Below are 16,291 nucleotides of genomic sequence, written 5' to 3' on the forward strand. Positions count from 1 at the left end.
TCAGTCTCTTTCTCTGTTTCTTTCTTTCTTACCCTGTGCTCGACATCGCTCCTCTCAACTCCAGGATTGTGTGAACTACAGCTTGCTAAACCGAGCCAAAAATCTCTCGATTTATCAGATCTGACGCTGCTTTACACTGTTTACCTTTGGTAAAATCACCGTAACGTACAGCCTCAGGTGACGACTTCACAAACATCAGGCAGGGCTATTACAGTTAACCTAATCTACAACTAAAACTGTAAAAAAAAAAAAAAAAAAAAAAATCATTACTAAAAATAAAATAAACATTAAAAAAAAAAAATATATATATATATATATATATATATTATTTTTTTTATTTTTTTAAGTTTGTGAATGTCTCATTTTCATCCACTAAAATAACTAAAACTGAATAAATAAAAAACTAAAATGTAATAAAAACTACATACACATTTTAGAAAGACTAATCAAAATGACAAAACACCCCAAAAATACTGAAACTAATTAAAAAATAAAATGAAAACAGAACATGTAAAAAATTTAATCTAATTAAAAATATTAAATTAAAACTTTAATAAAATAAAAACAGCAAAAATAAAAAATAAAACCTATTACAAAATGTATTTAAAAAACTATAATAGTATATTAATAGTATGTTTATGTAAAAGCAGCATTTATTAAAAAAAAAAAAAATTGAATGTTGAATTGACAAATTCTTGTTCGAAAGTTATTAAAAACATTAAACATGTAAAGACCTTACAGATCGAGGGGAGCAATGGATAGATTATATGAATAAGATTATATATACAATTTTATATATATATTTATATATGTATATTTGATAAAAAATTAAGTTCAAAGTTAATTTATAAAACATGATGAAATGTATAAACTAAGTACACACACATATTTGCACACACATATCACTACTGTGTGATTGCACTGTGCTACAAAAACATTGACATTTGGATGCTGGTATAAAGTATCTATTTGCTGTAACGTGTGTGTGTGTGTGTGTGTGTGCAGATGACAGATGGTGTTGTCTCTGAGCTGCACCCAAACTGGAGCAGCTTTAAAAGCGCTGTATGATTATTCCCTGGTTTTATTTCTGCAGCTGCAAACGAGCGTCCCGAAGCATCTCTCCTCTGCTGGAGCTCCTCTTCTCTAATCACAGCTTCTGAATCTGTGAGTCTGAGTCTGCAGGGAGAGACGCCGCAAACGTTTCGATCAGGCGCTAAACATCACCACATCTCAATTATAATGCATCGTGTTTAGGGATGAAAGTGTTTGGTGGATGAAGAGGCAGGCGACAGCGAAGGCCCACTCTCTCTCTCTCTCTCGCTCTCTCTCTCTCTTTCTCTCTCTCTCTCTCTCTCTCTCTCTCTCTCTCTCTCGCTCTCTCTCTCCCTCTCTCTCCCTCTCTCTCTCTCCTCTAACGAGCCTCTGGAAGCAGGAACGCTGCGCTCCTCCGAGCAGAGCTGAGTGTCTTCTGTGAGGAGCCAGCCGTCCGGTCAGATCCCGCTCCTCGCTCGGTTATTAGAGTTTGAGTGTGTATCACAGAAAGAAGAAGGTCTGTTGACACTCGTCTCAGATCTCAACGAGTTGATGCTCTAGAAAAGTTTGAGTCGAGGCGTTCATTCCTGATATGGAGGTGAAGATGCTTGACTCTTTATGTAAACATTGAGTCAATGAGAGGATGGCATCAGCGATGGGTACACAGGGCATGTTTTTGTGACATATCAGGACACAACTTTGTATAATGACATGGGTATGACACAGGTATTACAAGGAGAGTGTGACTTATGAGCACATAACCCATGTCCCCATTTTTCAAAACACTTATAAATCATACAGAATGAGTTTTTTTGAGAAAGTAAAAATGCACAAAGTTTCCTGTGAGGGTTAGGGTTAGGTGTAGGGTTGGTGAAGGGAGATAGAATATACAGTTACAGTATAAAAACCATTACACCTATGGGATGAACACACTTTACACAAAAACAAACACGTGTGTGTGTGTGTGTGTTTGTGTGTCAAATATTGAATGTTGAATTAAATTTTTAGAATTGAGCTCTAGAGACACTGTGAGTGGAAATGGAAAATGACATGTCTGGATCATATTTCACATCAAAACATAAAGAACATAATATATAATCTTGTTTATTTCTGGAGAAATGTGACTCTCGTTGTCTTCTCTAGCAGTCGTGGACTCTCATTCACTGTATTCGCTCTCGTTTCGTTGCGTTTATTGTCAGTAATGTTACCGATTGTGTTTTAATCGAAGGCTTTGCTCGCTGCACGTACAGATGTGTTTGTTTTGTCGCAGATATCAGCTCTTTGGGGTTTTATCTCTCTTCTGAGGAACGCCGGGAACATTTGAGCGAGAGATTCTGTAGGAATGAATGCATTATTCATGCGTCTGGATAAGCTTTAATTAACAGCGCTGCTAGGGAATGAATGTGTGTTTTTCCTTGCATTCACTCACAGCACGCTCGACTTATCAAAGGCCTGTGGCTCCGCCCACCCGCACAGAATTTGCATAATGCAAGCACCGCAGGGATGCAATTAAACGCGGGAATCTCTCCACTTACAGACACAATATTTGCACTTTCTGTGATTCCCGACGGGACGCTGACGGCGTCACAGTCCTCAGACCCGGGGTTTTCTCTCGCACTGACTGACCGCTGTTCAATTTGTTTCACCGTGTGATGTGAATAATTGATCGGCTCTTCAGATTCCCCTCTTATTTTTTGCTGTGTGATGCTGGGGAACATGAAATATTGACCTGCTCGGCTCTGGACAGAGAGAGTCAATCCTGCAGATGTGTGAGAATATAATCTATAAATAATATAAATATATTATTCCCTAAACGCTGAAGCCGCTTCGCTGCAGAATAAATCAAATGTGCTACATTGTGTCAGATTGTGAATATATGCAAATATGCAACAAATTTCCCAAGCAGATTTCCTCCTTCCCGACTCCTCCCTCATTTTTATTCATGACCTGCAAATTATTAAACTGTGTGCATCGTTAAGCACACACAAAACAGGCTAATTAATACACTTGACGATAAGCTGGAACAGCACGAGGTCGTGCCGAACTACATTTTCATCACTAGAGCTCTAAGAGATGCTGAAAACAGACATTTAGGTCTTTAGAGACTGTTGAAATCATCACAACATGCTGATTTAAAACAATTGACGATAAATGTACTGGATGAACTACTCATCCCATCATGCATTGCAAATGTGTGTGTGTGTGTGTGTGTGTCGTATCAGGTCTAGATTACTCTCTTCTGCCACGCTTCATTTACTCAGCTCATGCCCCATTAGTCAGAGCCCAGAATGCTCTGCACACACATATGGCTCAGGGTTCAATTAAAGGCTGATTATGCAAAGGAGCGCTGCAGTCTCTCTGTAATTTCCATGCATTAATTCACTCTTCGGTTGAAACGTGATCGGTCTCACTTACAGGACTGTAGCATGCGGCTAGCTTAGTGTTAGCATAGACAACAAGCAATCAATACTGACAGATGAGTGAATCTTGTGCCACACGTTTACTTTTTACAGAACATGTGATATCTGTATTCTTGAATTAATGTTTAGTGTTGTTTATTTATGTGATGTTTTTTTTTTTTAATTTGATACTTATTTTATCTTATATATGGCATCCTTTATCTTGTATTATATCTAATAATCTTATATATTTTATTAATCTTTATTAGTCTTAAATGTAAAAGATAAAATATAAATATATTTGTGACTCTATATATATATATATGCTTTGTGTGTGTGAAAAAGAGAAATAAAAATTATTTCATAAACTCAGATATATATATATATACACACACTATTATTATTTTTGTGTTTTTATTAAGTATGTTTTTAAATAAAAAACATTTTTTAAATACAAATATATTTTACTATTTCTGTAAAGACATTATGTATGTGTGAAAATATATTAGAAACTTATTAAAAATATTAAAGATAATACAACAAATTTTCATATATATTGTATTTTTATCATTTATATAGTACAGTAAGATATTACTGATTAATATATTAAGTTAATTGTGAAATACAAAAACTTAAGAAAAAAATCCAACAAAATCTCATTATGATCAATAAAACAAAACCTTATTAAATGAAATGAAATTGATGTTAATCCATGAAATGAAATCAAAATCAAAGGCATTAGTAGCTGGCATGTTCTGAATATCAGGGCTATTTGTGTGACGTTTGTGTCATTTTTCAGACTGAATGCTGTTTGTAGCTGTTCTCAGTGACCACTGTTTATCTTCTTGATGGAATGAGCTTTGGTTTTATCTGGTGATGTCTCTCTGATGTCATCACAGTGACAGCGCTTCTTCTTCGTTTCTAACTAAATTCAGCTGTGTAGGACACAATGAGGTCTCTTCAGTCTTCTTCAGGCATTCCTTCCATCCTGTTTGGTTAAGTTGCATTGAATGGTAAATGATCCTCAGAAGCAGAATGCCAGCTGTCTCTCTCTGGCTCTCTCTTTTTTTGTGTGTTTTGTGGTCAGGCGTCTCTGTTTCCGTCCCCAGCAGACGGCCCGTCGTTCCACTAATGAAGTGACACCACACTGCCCACAAACATGAAGCCAAGCACTAATCATACGCTTCAGAGGAGGATTGCAGAACAAGCATGCATCGTGGGAAACCCTGAGGGAGATGTTGGTTTTGAGTCGGAAAGAAAAGTGCAGTTCTGTTGTAGAGTTTCAGTCTCTAGTTTCTGAACATGAGAATTGAACTCTATAGAGACTGGATATCGATTTGATGTTTTTCTTCTGAGGTTGTGGGTTTGATTCCCAGAGAATGCATGAAATGATCAAATGTGTAGCTTGAATTCATTGGAAGTCACTTTATAAAAAAGTATCTTCCAAATGCATTAATTCAGACTGAAAGAACGTCAGACACACACACACACACAGACACACACACAGACACACACACACTAACACACACACAGAGACACACACACACACAGACTATTTGGAGAACAGTGAACACATTTGTTCTCAGATTACATGAGGCATTTGAGCTTATAAAACATAAAACAGCATTTGCAACCTTTTTTATTTATCTCAAAAGTAATATACAGTGCACTTCAAAAACTAGGCAAATTGTCACTTTATGCATTGACAAACAATAAAGACTTTTTATTCAATCAGAAATTAATTTATTCACAACATAAATAATAGATCGACGTAACCCTGTAAAGCCTGAAATAGTAGTCAGAAAATGTAATTGCATTGGACCTTCAGACATTGTTTTTTTTTTTTAAGGATCGTATTTGATCCATCTGGCTTTATGACTCATATAGTCTAATAAAGTGAGAATATAGAGAAAAACTATTTTATTCATACACACAAACTGAGCAAAAATAATGTTCCACCAAACAATGTAGCTCCTCAGAATCAGTTGTGGTTGCAACAAACTGGTTGCCGAGCAACACACAGAAGTAAACAAAGGTGTTTGTTACTTTGTAGCATAATTGGCATAACAGCTTCGAACGGGGCTCAGCCAATCAGAATCAAGGACCGGAACATTCCGCTTTATAATCAAAATGCCGTTATTTTAATGCAATAAATGCAATAAATTATTTATGCTAATATTTCCCTGAACTCCAGTGTTTGTACAGATTCTGAAAGATAATGCAGACTAGAGAAGCGGAGCAGGAGCGTGTGTTCGGGGAAGCAGCAGGTCATTGGTGTCGAGCACAGGAAGGGTTGTTGTGTCAGACGAAGCCGTGTTCGTGTTTGATTGACAGGCGGCTGTTTGATGTGGAATCCAGGAGAGACGGCCCGAGGCAGGGCTGAGCGTCAGATCCTGCTCTCGCATTGATCTCCATCATCAGGGCGTCTGTCTCTCCACCGGCTGACCGGAGCGACCATTGACTGATCAAACCGTCCCGAGTCAACAGAGCAAACGCGTCTGTGAGCCAGGGGTCTGTAAATGGTATATTTCTTTAGATTTTCAATGTAGATCATCACTTCTTTAATCCAAAGAAAAAGCTCTTAAATCATTTTTGGTTGTTTCGCTGGTTTTATAAAGCATAAAACCATCATTAAAGAGATAGTTCACCAAAAAATGACAGTTCTGACATACACAGACTCCATCATATATTCTGAAGAAGTTGTGAATAAAGCAGAGATTATTAGAGCACGTTTTACACACACAAAATACTATTGTAGTCTTTCTACTTCATTTCATGTTTAATTCAGGGGGTGGCTTGCTATATGTATTTTTATTAAATTTTTAATTATTTGTGAAATTTACCAGCAATTTTTTTTGTAAATGTTAAAGATTTTAGTATCACTGACGTACAATTATGATCTTTACTAAAATTTTGAATTTAATTTTATTTGTGTTTTTCTGTTTTCATGTTCATTTTAGTTAAAATTGTTGTATTTTTTTATTCGTTTTTGCTGTTTTTAAATATGTCTATAAAATATTTTTTTATTTCTAGTTAAACTAAAATAAAATAAGAAGTGCTGACAACTAGCTTTTATAAAATAGTGTTTTTTTTTTTTTAAGTATTTTATTTCAGTTAACTTTTTTTTTATATAATAACCCTGGATCCTACACCATTTTTTAAGTGTAAAGCAACATTAGCCTCAAATCTTGAAATTGTATTTATTTATTTATTTTTTTGAAGAGACAATGAGGTTTAATGTTAAAAGACGTTTTGGTTCATTATGCACAGTGATTGTTTTGCTTCAGAATGGCCTTTTTGGGCCTTGAACATTGTAATTCCCATTGATTTTCTAACACAGACAGCTGAAAAATTATTTGTTTGTGTTCTGCCAAAGAAAAAAAAATCATATAGATCTGGAACGACTCAAGACGTACGACTAAACGACAGAGCTTAAAGTTTTCAATGAAATATCCCTTAAACCTGTCTGAATTGGGAAAGCTGGAGAAGCCCTAATTCATTATCCACATCAAATGAGTGGATCCTTTATTATCTCAAAACAGCTGCAGTCTAAAAAACAAGCACAATGGCATTGGGAACTCATGAAGTGCAGTGGTTTTTGGCACTGAATAGACATTTCCAGAGTCAAAAATGCACAGATTTCAAATGCGTTTAATGGTTTTGATACATAAGATATGAGCTCTTATTATTGATCACTCCCTGCTGTGGAAAAACCCTTTCAAGAGTTGCCAGAGAAGCTTTAATGATCACCTCCTGCTCTCGCTGTGGCTTCACCAAACCACATCCATGTCTAAATATATTAAAGGTGTAGTTCTCCTGAAATCTACAGACCTGCTTTTTCCTCATCCTCATGTCTTGTTAAAACAAACTGCATCTCAAAAGTGATCGTCCAGTGATTGAGACGCTCTCTGATGAAGGAGATTGTGTTGTTAGTGGGGCTCCTGATGGAAGCTTTATAGCCCTGCGTCACTTCATCTTGTGTGACATAAAGTGGGAATTTCCCAGACTTTGAACAGGGAAGGAGAATCTACGAGCAGCTTCAGTGTTGGGCTTGGGGAAAAATATATAGTGTTCACAATCTCACAGCAAGTGCTTTTATAACGCCTTATTCAGTCCTGATAGTGATTCAGATTAACATTGTGTATCTAACAGTGAATCATTTGTCCTTTTCATGCAGTTACTTCAGGGTTATTTATTTACTCTAGTATTGTTTATTAATATTTTGAATTAGCATTAAAAAAAAATTCCCTTAAAGGTTGCGAATTTTGTTTTGTGCTTTTTTTTTATTTTTATTTAGGTTTAATTTAATTATTATTAAGTTGTAATAATAATTCATTGTTATTATTATTTTATTTTAGCTTTATCTCAATAAACAAAACCCCTAGAATTCATTGCTAAATTATATGATTTGTGGTATAGTATTAATATTTTGAAGTAGTGTTTATTTTAATATTTTTACTTTTCTTTTTAATTTTTGTTTTAGTAATTTTGTGTGCTTTTGTAATTTTTATAGATTTATTTATTTGTATAATTTTATATTCAAGTGTATTTTTTTATTACTATTTATTTTATTTATTTTTTATTTATTTAGTTTAGTAGTTCTAGTACTTCAACTTAAACCTTTTTTATTCCAGTTAATTGCCAAGGTAATGTTTCTAATATTCTTTTTTTATTTCAAGTTTAAGTTTATCATCCAATATTTATCTTTCATTTTATTTTCTTTCAGCTTTATATCAATTAGGGAAAACCCTAGAATTCATAGCTTGTTGTTAAAATGTTGCAATGCAATAAATAGTTTTTTCTTTTTGCTAAATGTGTTTTTGTTGTAGTGATGTTCGGGTGAAGTCAGATCACACACTTCACACACACACAGAACTAGAACAACTTTCAATATATATATATAGTTTACATTTATATGTATTTACATGTAATTTTAGTACTTAAAGTTATTAGTTTAATCTGATATTTTTATACACATTCTGTGATGGAGGTCAATGAAATTAAAACGAACAGCAGTGACGTACTTGAGTCGCGTCCTGGCCGAAACACGACATTCCTGCTCCTTTAATGACTGGAAACTTTTCAGTACACATTAATTCCTTGTTTTTAATTAAATATGCACTTTTAAGAAGAAGGAAAGTAATCTAAGTGAGTTCATTAAAGCGATAGGAAAACTTTTCTGAGACGTACAAACACTCACAGTCGTATTAAAACATCAGCGAGGCTGTGTGTGTGTGTGTGTGTGTGTGCGTGCGCCGTTTAATGCTGGTCTGACGCACTTCATTACACGCTTTGAAACTTGACGAGGCTTGTGTCGGCGGGGGGGTCAGAGGTCACAGAAGGGGCCCTTCTGCTGGCTGAGGACTATAGGAGCCCTTCTCCTCATTGTGTTTGTTAAATCAGACGCTCTTCAACACATCTGACATTCTTCTGCTCACACGAAAACCTGACGCTCATCGCTGAGAGATTCACATTCTCTTCTTGTGAGGATATTATTGGGTGTTTTTGATTATTATACTTGACAAATATTAAGTGCAATCTAAACATGATCAGCTTTTACATCTTTTAGTTTTCGTGTGTAATTTCTTCCTCACTAGGGCCACCATGTGGAGTTGCAAAAATGATTATTTCCAAACAGGTTTCCTGAAGACTTCCTGGTAAAATGAGATTTCCTGCTCATCAGTTTGTTATCGTTTAGTTGAACTAAAACTATTAACAATAGTTTTCCTCAATTCAAATGAAGCTCAAATAAAATGAAATATAAATATTAAGTGTAAAACTTAAACTCAAAACAAAACCAAAAAGACTTTGCCTTAGCAAGTAATTGAAATAAAAAAAAGTACTGAAATTAAATGACTAAAACTGGAATAACAATAAGTTTAAGCTAAACATTTTTTTTAAATAAATAAATAAATGCCTAACAAAATTACTAAAACGTAAAATAAATCACTTTAAATTTAATATATAAAAATAAAAGCCTTAAAAATATTAATTATTGCTAAAACTAAGCAAAAAAATTATTTTTATTTTGAAGCAACACTGCTTCACCATTTTTTTTAAATAAATGTTTGGAATATTATTAAATAAATCAGAATTATTGAAAAATATAATTTTTATTTCAGCTTTTGTTTGTTTATTTCTTTTTCTTATTGTTGTTGTCGTCATCATCTATTATCAACTTAATGCCACAAACATTTTATTTAACTCATTTTCTGTATGAATTTCATTTTTCATGCATTTTTGATAAATTAATAAATTGAATGAGCATCATATCTTTGACCCGAGCGCAGAAAGAGAAGAGAAAAAGGTCTTGAGAGTAGAACGAGTGCATTTCACTGCTTCAACATTTAATGAATTAGTTTGAGAATTAAAGGGAATATTCAATAGATGATCATTTCTGACTCTGTCGAGACGAGCTGTAACTGAGCGAATACATGTGCTTCAACCTTTACATGAACTTACAAGTAAAAGAATGTAGTGATTCAAATAATGTGGCATTTTTATATACAATGCTCAGCGGTATGAACCAAATGTATGGGTTTGTAGTGGGACGTTGTGTTTCTGAGCTGGTTGATTTCTTCGTTCACACACATACACTTTTGGCTCTTGATAAAGGCAGCGTCCTTCCACGATCTCTGATTTCTGGCACACACACTTGCAAATCCTCCAGGAACGGTTTTCCAAAGGCATGGATTGAAATCAAGTGGGGGAAGGGCAACAAAGAAAGGAAGAAAATCTGAAACGAGAGCGTAAGAAAGAGAATAACAGACTGCCAGAGAGAGAGAGAGAGAGAGAGAGAGAGGTCGGACACACAGAGAAACATGCATTATTTATTAGCAGTATGGTCAATGGGGAAAAAAAGAGAAAGATTAGCTGAGAAACAAGCGAGCCGGATCTGCTCTTCCCCACACACACACACACACACACACACACACACACACTTTCCTCTGCATCCCATCATCCTCCTCACCAACACTGTAAAGCTGCTTTAAAAATGTAGTTGATAGAAATACATCATTTAATATAGTTAAGGCAAAACATTGCAGGCGATTGGGGTAAAAATGAACTAGATTCAACCATACTTCACCAGCTCCTAGATTACATTAACAATTACAAACATTTTTCATATTACAAAATGTTTTTTAATGTAAAGTATAAATAATAATTGAACGTGCACTAATTTTCACACATTTCCTGAACATCGGTTATAGCCAGGTTCAAAGTTATTGTTTAGAGTTAAAAGTTTTTTCAAAGGGGTTTGGGAATTTCAGTTTATTACTCCATAAATCAGAAAATACTGTCAAGAGACAGACGAAAATACATTTTTACCATGTTTTTAGGATTAAAATGATGTATAAATCAGTGTGAATAATTTATCAGTAAAAAACCCTTCAGACTACAGAGAAGGATAAAACTGCAAAGTTTAGATGTAAACACATGTATTTTGGGCTTTCTTTCCACTAGTCTGAAGCAACACATTATGGAAAGCCAAATGGCCCAACATTTCAAAATTGACCAGTGCATGAAAGTCTCGTCCTTAACTACAGTTCAGTTGCTGAAAGTGCACATCAGGACTGACCTTCAATGTTTTTGTCTCTCTTGTTTTGCAGGTTGGCTCTGTCAGCTGTCATGAAAAAGACAAAAAGAAAGAGGAGACCGCAACGACTCTTAATGTTTATTTAAATTATTTAATTTCTGGCTGGTTTGGCCTTCCACATGGGACTGAGAGCAAATCAGTCAAATCTGAGTTTTACCATCTGGAAAGTGGCGTAACATTCCCACATCGACTGCATGCGAACTACGTTCGGACTTAAAACAGCAATTAATACGAACTTTTTGTGTATGTAGCTACCTATGTACGAATGTTTGTACAGTTAAATGAGTGTCTATCTAACAGAACAAACCAAAATGCCCTTCCGTGCACAATCACGTATTATCGAGACCAAGCTGGCATTTTGCATTTCCTGCAATCTTACACTTTGGTACCGTCCAGCTGCACTCCCAATAACATGACAATAATTTCCACAGAAATAACTAGGGATGCACCAATGTATCAGCCAATAATCGGTATAGGACGATAAAATCAATTAGCGATTAGACATAGATTGCTTTAAAAACAGACAATGATCAGGGCCGATTATGTCCTGTTAATCAAAGGGGATTGCAACTTGTGTTGTGTTGAATTTAAGACTGTCCAAATTAAAGCAATAATAACAAGTTCTGTTTGACCCTATAGCACCTGTATTTTAAGCCAGGGTTGCTAGATCACCAAACAATATTTGTAATGAACCTCCCGTCCAATAATCAAAGGAGCTTTGTGTTTTTTTTTTTACTTCTGATAAGAAAAAAGGTCTCAGCACTCAAATAATGTCCATCTTATTGCATAATTTGAATAATAAATGCCGTTTGATGCTTTTACTTGTGGCGTTCAGATCTCTGTAGCACTTCAGTTCAAGAGGCAGTGCAAAGCGCGAGTCTCTTCCACTTTAAAACAAGTTATAGTGTGAAATAAACATGAATAAACATCAGACGGTGTTGAAAGATACAGTACATCTTACAAAAACGTATAATGTCTCATATTATCACTCAATCAGCATTTCAACCGAAAGACGTCAAATAAAACAGCTTGTTAACAGTGTTTTGCTTAATGTTGCATTCACCTCAGGAAACTTATCCAGTGTGAACAGTTGGTTAGGTAGCTATAAAAACATTAGAGTTTATTTATTGTTAATTATATAAGTTTTTGAATAAATCTTTCATAAAGACAGTTTTTATGAAAACTACCTTGTGTAATTGAATTGTATTGAAACATTTGAGTCTGATTATTATATATAGCATTGAATATACTGTAGTTTTGTTAATTTTAATCTGTAATATTATGTACCAAATTAAAGGTTCCCTGTATAATTTATAGCATTAATTGGGAGAAATTTCTTTCCTTAAGAAATTGAAGTTATCGGTATTGGCAGATATCATTCTGAATAATAGTTTATCAGTATCGGCAGATATCATTCTGAATAATCGGCTATCGTTCTGAATAATTGGCTATTGGTATCGGCAGATATCATTCTGAATCATTGTTTATCAGTATCGGCAGATATCATTCTGAATAAATATCTATAGGTATCGTATCGGCAGATATCATTCTAAATAATCGGTTATCGGTTTCGGCTGAGAAATTTTGTGTTGGTGCATCCCTAGTAATAACGATAATTGCAGTGACAATGCGGTTGCAGCCTGATGGTGCACTTTCACTCACTGCAGGGACTGCGCTAAAGCAATGAACACCATAGATAACTGCGAGTCTCGTGTACGTCTGTGTGCGTTTACATGTGTTGAGTGTTAAATACAGGCAATACACTTGCACTGGTGCTACTGTCCATGAGAAAGAAATTCACCCGTCCATGTTTGGAAACAAATCTATTTTCGCTGTTCCCTCCGAAGGCCCATGACAATCATATAACAAACTGCACTTGTTAACCGATCATTAAAACGTCCCAGATTTTAGAGGATGTTCACACAGAACGTGTTGTTTTTTATTTAAATGGACATCTCTGTATCTTGTAGCATGAGCTCTGCATTTTTTATTACATTTATGCATTTTTCAGATGCTTTTATCCAACTTAAAGTACATAGCATTCAACATATGATCAGTTAATGCATTCACTGAGATTTGAACACATGATCTCGCTGTTGCTTGCACTACTTTGTAGTTATCATGCATTACAAAAAAGTTAACATGAGAACATATAATTTTTTAATTGTATCTAACAACTATTTTAAATATTTTTCACAAACATATTTTAATATTTTAATTTTCTTTCAGTTTAATTTTTGTTTTTTTACATTTTCCACAAAATGTGAACATTATAAATAGTTTTTTCTTTTTTTCTTTTTTTTACTTTAAAAATTGTATTTATTTTTTATTTCATCTGTTTCTTATTTTGTATACTTTCCTAAAGCTGAACCTTTAGAAGCATAGCACTAGCAACAGCACGATCATGGGTTCGATTCCCAGCAAAATTCATATGCATGAACAAATGAAATTTTGTTTGGTATTTGAAATTAGTATGTTCCTTGAAATAGAAGTCTCTGCCAAATGCATAATAAATGCAAATACCAAACAAAACACATATATATTTTTTATTTTGGGTCTGAAAACTTTAATTTGAAACAGAAAATTTTCACACATATTCCACAACACACCAGTCTCAAAACTTTCATGAACCTAATTGAGAAATAGTCACATGATTTCAGCTTAACCAGTAACTCAAAAATGTGTTGTGGGTCAAATTGGAACACAATACAAGAGTAAAATCATTTGAAAATACATTTCAAGTCTCAAGAAATAATTTTTTATAAATGCAAGTATGCATTATGCGAACGGCCTTTAACATTTCAAACTGAAGTGTTGTTGATGAAGATTACGCATTTCTCAAGCATCCTTTAGAGAAGGAATTTGATCTGAAGAAATTTCCCATAGTGCACTACTCTCCTAACCTGCATATTTGAATACTGATACCGCTCTTCCTGCTCATGTTTGTCCATTTGGTTTCCGTACAACAGACGATAATAATATAATCTTCATTTGGGTACGGTATTTTCTCTTTCTGTCAATATGTTGTTAAATATCGATGAAGTTTACTTTCTATAAGTGTAGGAGCTAATTGAACAATAGCAATGTTTGGCTCTGCACTGTTAACACGGATCGAATAAAGAAGTCAAATGAGTTCAGATAAAACACGTGTACAGACGTGCATGACGTCCAGTGACACATCATGCCTTTGCAGTTAATATACGGTACAAATTATTCAATTAATATTTGTGCAAAATTAAGTTCTTGATTCAGCTTTAGTCATAATGTTGTGACTAACGTCCAGAAGACTAGTTAAAGAGATTTATGGACTTACTGCGAATGCAGTTTTCAATGTGTTTGCGCAACATTCCTGCTAATAAGGTCATGTTTTACACTTGAATTTTCAGTCAGGCCACGTACACACTGCATAACCTGATTTTCATACTTAATCCTAAATTTTATTTGGCTGATATAGTGATAATCATAGCAACATTGTGTTTGCTTTTTTGAACTAAAGAAATTTTAGGAAAAGAAGACATATTGATGTTTTTAACACCCAATTCACTAAAGGTTTTAAGCAGATTCAGTTACAGTAAACATGCACTAAACAAAATTGGTGCAAATTAGTAAATTCAATGTTCTACACTGCAAAAAAATAAAATAAAATAAAATAGTCTTGTTTTCCAGTGCAAATATCGAAACATTCTAAAATCAATATACATTTATCTGAGATGCATAAAGATGTCTTTAAAAATTGTTTTCTGTACAAATTAACAAAATAATTTGGTTTTTGCGTAAAACAAAAAAACGTTTTCCCTTTGAATTGTTTCATTTTTTCTTACTAAAAGGCATTTGCAACTTTTATCTCACAAATCTGCCATTTTTCTCTCAATTCTCAGAGAATGTCAATTGCGAGATATAAACTCAGAATTGCGACTTATTAACTATGATAGTATATATTAGAAATCTAAAGTAAAGTATAAAAGTCAGAATTGTGCGAAAGATTATGTCTGGTAATTCTGAGTCACAATTGTAACTTTTAATCAGAATTAACAAAATTGTGAGAGAAAAATGCGCAATTACCTTTTTATCGTTTAGCATGTAGCTTATACATGCATGTATATATATGAATTATATCTTTTAAATTGAGCTTCTTGTACTTTACTGGAAAACAAAAATACAGAATAAGCAACATATTGTTTTGCAGTGCATGTGAAAAGGAGTGACACCCGTATCATTCTGCAGTGTGAATGTGGCCTTTATTCAACTAACCAGTTTATAATTACATATTCTCAGAAATGAAGAGACTTTTTTAGTGTTGCGACTATGAAGCTGGCTGTGATTCTATCGAAACGTGAAGCCGCATTAATGCCTCCAAACATTAAAGGATTCCAGCCAGTATTAGCAGCCCAATAATTATTTTCTTGAAACATGTAAGAGCTCCTCCCGTCTTTGTGGCGGTCGCAGTTTTACATGCAGCATGCTGTATTTTATCGTCACTTTAAGGTGTGTAGAGTCTCCTTTTTTTGCAAGAAAAAGGGTTGGAGAAAAGTAATAATAAATGATTATTGCACATTTAGCACTGTGACAAACACAAAAAAGAGGAGACATCATGTTTGCATAATCATTGGCGCTTGCTTAAAAAGTATTTATGGAAGCCCGTTTCTGCCATTGAATTAAAAATAAAACAAGGTAATTATGACTCTTTCTCACAATTCTGACATTTTTGTTTTCTTTCAGAATTGCATGATATAAATTTGCAATTGCGAGTTATAAAGTCAGTGTAATGGCGATCGTACCACAAAAAAAAACATTTGAGGGAATTTGAAGTCGTCTCCAACGCGTAATGGTGCAAGAAATCAGGTCTCCCATGGCACTCGATTAACACTTTATTCAATGAAGAATATAATTACTTTAATGTCAATTGAGCTCATCCATATACAACATTAAACATAGTGCCAATAGCTGAACATGATCAAACCACCTGCACGCATGCACGGTTGAAAAACTATGTGGCTTCTCCTGATCGTCCTGCTGGCTCACCTGTGTCTTAATCATATAGCCTCCACAACTAGCATAATGCCATGCCTATGCCCCCTAGTGTGCAGGTGGAAGAACGTCACCCCCATGCAACTTACCACCAACAAAAAACATAACACATCAAAATTGGCTACAACACACCGGCCCCTGATTGTTACTCTATAATAATGTAACAATTAAACACCATACAAACAATGGAGCCAATAAAATATCCATCATGCACATATGGGCTTTTAGTTCATAA

At 34.4% G+C, this 16,291-nt stretch overlaps 1 protein-coding gene across 3 annotated transcripts in view; it reads left to right on the top strand.

Annotated features, from left to right (window-relative positions):
* The window catches only part of LOC128030301 (cyclin-dependent kinase 14), a 144,732-nt gene extending 128,771 nt beyond the window's left edge, over nt 1-15,961 (top strand). For all 3 annotated transcript variants that reach the window (XM_052617798.1, XM_052617801.1, XM_052617800.1), the window contains one exon: nt 11,042-15,961. The gene's annotated coding sequence lies outside the window, so the exon portion shown is untranslated. The remainder of the gene's footprint in view (nt 1-11,041) is intronic.
* The last annotated feature ends 330 nt before the right edge of the window (nt 15,962-16,291 follow it).

This window comes from Carassius gibelio, chromosome A16 (genome assembly GCF_023724105.1).
Source record: "Carassius gibelio isolate Cgi1373 ecotype wild population from Czech Republic chromosome A16, carGib1.2-hapl.c, whole genome shotgun sequence".
Lineage (NCBI taxonomy): Eukaryota > Metazoa > Chordata > Actinopteri > Cypriniformes > Cyprinidae > Carassius > Carassius gibelio.